General features: G+C 46.1%; 1 non-coding gene and 2 pseudogenes across 1 annotated transcript; all 3 read right to left on the minus strand.

Moving 5' to 3' along the window:
- Positions 1-3108, minus strand: part of LOC144514162 (28S ribosomal RNA) — a 5508-nt pseudogene extending 2400 nt beyond the window's left edge.
- Positions 3109-3536: 428 nt separating this feature from the next.
- Positions 3537-3692, minus strand: LOC144514163 (5.8S ribosomal RNA). The gene has a single exon (XR_013501272.1). It is a non-coding gene; the product is annotated as a 5.8S ribosomal RNA (ribosomal RNA).
- A 463-nt stretch (positions 3693-4155) lies between these two features.
- LOC144514164 (18S ribosomal RNA) overlaps positions 4156-5000 on the minus strand; it is a 1610-nt pseudogene continuing 765 nt past the window's right edge.

The following is a 5000-nucleotide window of genomic DNA, read 5'->3' on the forward strand; positions in this document are numbered from 1 at the left end:
TCGAGAGGACAATTGCTCCATTGAAATGCATGCCAAATGTACGCAGAGCCCCGATGGAGTCTAAACATCCCGAATGGCAAGAGTGTTCCCAAATGTCATCTGACCTTTGGGTCTTTTTATTTTTGGACACATGGGAACAATTCTTCTATTTGGGAAGGACAATTTGGAACACTTTGTCCATTTGGGAAGGACATTTGTGATCAGTCAACCCCCTATTAAAAACAGGCCAAATGTCCTGGGTTGGGCTTGCTCTTACTTTACTTAAACATGGGATATTTGGCCTGTTTTTTAATCGGGGACTTTACTGTTCCCAAGTGTCCCCCATAAATGGCAAAAGTGTTCCCCAAATGTCCTCTGCCCTTTGGGTCTTTTTTATTTTGGACACTTGGGAACAATTCTTCTATTTGGGAAGGACAATTGGGAACAATTTGTCCATTTGGGAAGAACAATTGACTTTTTTGTCAATTGTCAATTGACCCCTTCTCTCGTCGAAAAATTTAAATTTTTTTTCTCACATTTTCATGCCCCTGATAGCCTATTGGGAACACTTTTGCCATTTGGGAAGGACAATTGCAATCACTCAACCACCCTATTAAAAACATGCCAAATGTCCTAGTTTTGACTATCAACACTTTCTTTAGAGAAATTAAGTCTTTATTTAGTGAAACCAAGTCATTATTTAGTGAAACTAACTCATTATTTAGTGAAATTAACTCATTAATTATAGAAACTAAGTCAATATATGGACAAACTGTCGTTAATTAGAAAAAGTAAGGGAATCAATTAATTAATTAGGGAAACTGATTTAGGACATTTGGGAACACTTGTAAATTGGGAAGGACAATCGGGAATACGTAAGCCATTTGGGAAGGACAATTTAGAAAACTTTTGCCATTTGGTAATGGCAATTGCAATCACTCAACCACCCTACTAAAAACAGGCCAAATGTCCTAGTTTTGACTATCAACACTTTATTTAGAGAAATTAAGTCATTATTTAGTGAAACTAACTCACTCACAGGCCAAATGTCCTGGGTTGGGCTTGCTCTTACTTCACTTAAACATGGGACATTTGGCCTGTTTTTTAATCGGGGACTTTACTGTTTCTAAGTGTCCCCCAAATGGCAAGAGTGTTCCCAAATGTCATCTGACCTTTGGGTCTTTTTATTTTTGGACACATGGGAACAATTCTTCTATTTGGGAAGGACAATTGGGAACAATTTTGCAATTTGGGAAGGACAACTGGGAACACTTTTTGCCATTTGAACGACAATTGGGAATTCTTTTGCCATTTGGGAAGGAAAATTGGGATCACTCAACCACCATATTAAAAAGGCCAAACGTCCTGGGTTGGGCTTTCAACACTTCAATTAGAGAAACTAAGTCATTATTTAGAGAAACTAAGTCATTAATTAGAAAAAGTAAGGGAATCAATTAATTAATTAGGGAAACTAATAGGAATGTAGGCCATTTGGGAACACTTGCAATGTGGGAAGGACAATTTGGAAACTTTGCCATTTTTGAAGGACAATTGGGAACACTTTTGCCATTTGGGAAGAAAAATTGGGATCATTCAACCACCATATCAAAAACAGGCCAAATGTCCTGGTTTGGGCTTTCAACACTTTATTTAGAAAAATTACATCATTATTTAGGGAAACTAACTCGTTATTTAGAGAAACTAAGTCATTATTTAGAGAAACTGTCATTAATTAGAAAAAGTGTCCTTAATTAGAAAAAGTAAGGGAATCAATTTATTAATTAGGGAAACTAATAGGAATGTAGGCCATTTGGGGACACTTTTGCCATTTTGGAAGGACAATTTGGAACACTTATTGCTTCTATGGCTGGGCGTTGACCACGAGGGACCTCAGTCTCACCGCCGAGGCCCAGTAAGTAGCTCTAAGCCTAGGATAACATGCAAACATGCCAAATGGCCTGGGTTGGGTCAAAAACTTTTTGAGTTTTTTGACCAGAGAAGGGGAAATGCAGAAGCAGTTGACCTCTAACTGCTGTCCCCTTCTCTCGTCGAAAAATTTAAATTTTTTTTCTCACATTTTCATGCCCCTGATAGCCTATTGGGAACACTTTTGCCATTTGGGAAGGACAATTGCAATCACTCAACCACCCTATTAAAAACATGCCAAATGTCCTAGTTTTGACTATCAACACTTTCTTTAGAGAAATTAAGTCATTATTTAGTGAAACCAAGTCATTATTTAGTGAAACTAACTCATTATTTAGTGAAACTAACTCATTAATTATAGAAACTAAGTCAATATATGGACAAACTGTCGTTAATTAGAAAAAGTAAGGGAATCAATTAATTAATTAGGGAAACTGATTTAGGACATTTGGGAACACTTTTGCGACTTGGGAAAAACAATCGGGAACACTTTTGCCATTTGGGAAAGACATTTTGTAACACACAAAAACCCTAGTAAAAAGGGGCTTCCCTTACAGTGCTCTTTCCCATATTTAAAACAGAACATTTGCCCTGTTTTTTAATAGGGGGACTGGCTGTTCCCAAGTGTCCTTCCGTAATGGCAAAAGTGTGCCCAAATGTCCACTCCCAACTGGGTGGCTTGGATGCACTTTTGGCCTCAAACCTGAACCAGAAAAATAGCAATTTTTCAGCTTTCAGTTAGAGCCCTGGTTGTTGAGTATGTTGTTGCCAGCTCTTTATGGAGTAAAACTGTGTTGATTTGGACATGCTAGCACTTAGCATGGCTGCACAGGAACTTTCCCTTAAGGTACTTGTCGACTATCGGTCTCATGCCGGTATTTAGCCTTAGATGGAGTTTACCACCCGCTTTTGGCTGCATTCCCTAACAAACCGACTCCGTGAAGAACAGACACCGGCGCGACGGGGGCCGTTACCGGCCTAACACCGTCCATGGGCTGAGCCTCGATCAGAAGGACTCAGGCCCCCGAGCGACACCGGGCAAGCGGTCTTCCATATGCCACATTTCCCCAATCCGCCCGTCGGATGGGGATTCGGCGAAGGGCTCTTCACTCGCCGCTACTGAGGGAATCCTGGTTAGTTTCTTTTCCTCCCGCTTAGTAATATGCTTAAATTCAGTGAGTTGTCTCGTATAATTTGAGGTCGTAGTCTCCGGAAGGAGCTGGGAGCAATGTGGCAATGTGGCTCTGGCCCGCAATCCCGTACCCGGTCCAGCGCACCAGCGTGAGCGGAAAGCGTCGTGCCGGACAGGGGGGACTGTGGCCAGAGGCTCACGGTCTCTGGTTAAGTGCTCGTGTACCCCGAGGCGGAGTAGGAGAGTCTGTCAACGCCGCACGACACCCCGATGGCACCCCAAAATCCCCCACGAGAGCGACACCGCCAGACTAAGCGCGGATAGCACGGAGAGACGACTAGTCCACTGGGAGCCGTGCCCGACTCATGCAGGCCAGACAACAGGCTCGAGCACCACACCGGGCATCCCGAACACAAGTCTGCACTTAGGGGGACGAAGGCAACCGGCGTCGCCCTGTGACAGCCCCCAGCCGTGGAAACGCAAACGTTTCCGATCAAAGTGACCCTCCAGACAGGCGTAGCCGGGAGGAACCCGGGGCCACAATGTGCGTTCGAAGTATGGATGATCAATGTCTCCTGCAATTCACATTAGTTCTCGCAGCTAGCTACGTTCTTCATCGACGCATGAGCCGAGTGATGTTCCACGGCTAAGAGTTTTTGTCACATTTTGTGTTTTTTGTTTGGAGGCCACGGTTTCAAAGACAAATGGGATTTAAAGAGGGAATAACAGAACCTCTGGGTGCTCCCCACCATTCTGTGCCCAGAGGTCCAGAACGAATGGTGGAGACGTTAATCCCCCCGCCACCCTCCATAGGAGGGAGGAGAGTTGGGTACCTGGAGGCACACGGAGGACGGCCAGGGCGAGGCCGCCGCACCGCACTTGGGTCGAGGTTCCAAGGTTTTGGTCCAGGCCCGGGGACGGAGGTCTCCGGTCGGAGGTCTCCGGTCGGACATTGATCCAGACAAAAGAGGGTTGGTTGGAACAAGACGCCCGTGCCCCCCTCGCCGTCCCATATCCGTCCCAGCGCCCACCCAGAAGATGGGGGACATCGGTGCGGACAGGGGGATCACCAGTAAGGCCCACGGACGCCGAGCTTGCCTCGGAGGAGGGCAAACCGTTAATGATCCTTCCGCAGGTTCACCTCACGGAAACCTTGTTACAACTTTTACTTCATCTAGATAGTCAAGTTTGATTGTCTTCTCAGCGCTCCGCCAGGGCCGTGACCGACTCCGGTGGGGCCGATCCGAGGACCTCACTAAACCATCCAACCGGTAGTAGCGACAGGCGGTGTGTACAAAGGGCAGGGACTTAATCAATGCGAGCTTATGACCCACGTTTACTGGGAATTCCTCGTTCATGGGAAATAATTGCAATCCCCAATCCCTATCACGAGTGGGGTTCAGCGGGTTACCCACGCCTCTCGGCGAAGGGTAGACACACGCTGATCCACTCAGTGTGGCGCTGTGCAGCCCCCGTACATCTAAGGGCATCACAGACCTGTTATTGCTCAATCTCGTGTGGCTGAACGCCACTTGTCCCTCTAAGAAGTTGGACACCGACCGCACGGGGCCGCGTAACTAGTTAGCATGCCTGAGTCTCGCTCGTTGTCGGAATTAACCAGACAAATCGCTCCACCAACTAAGAACGGCCATGCACCACCACCCACAGAATCGAGAAAGAGCTATCAATCTGTCAATCCTTTCCTTGTCCGGGCCGAGTGAGGTTTCCCGTGTTGAGTCAAATTAAGCCGCAGGCTCCACTCCTGGTGGTGCCCTTCCGCCAATTCCCTTTAAGTTTCAGCTTTGCAACTATACTCCCCCGGAACCTCAACACTTAATCATGGCCCCAATTCAGAAAGAAAACCCACAAAATAGAACCGGAGTCCTATTCCATTATTCCTAGCTGCGGTATTCAGGTGACCGGGCCTGCTTTGAACACTGCAATTTTTTCACAGTAAACGCTT

The sequence above is a fragment of the Sander vitreus genome, unplaced genomic scaffold, assembly GCF_031162955.1.
Source record: "Sander vitreus isolate 19-12246 unplaced genomic scaffold, sanVit1 ctg475_0, whole genome shotgun sequence".
Taxonomy (NCBI): domain Eukaryota; kingdom Metazoa; phylum Chordata; class Actinopteri; order Perciformes; family Percidae; genus Sander; species Sander vitreus.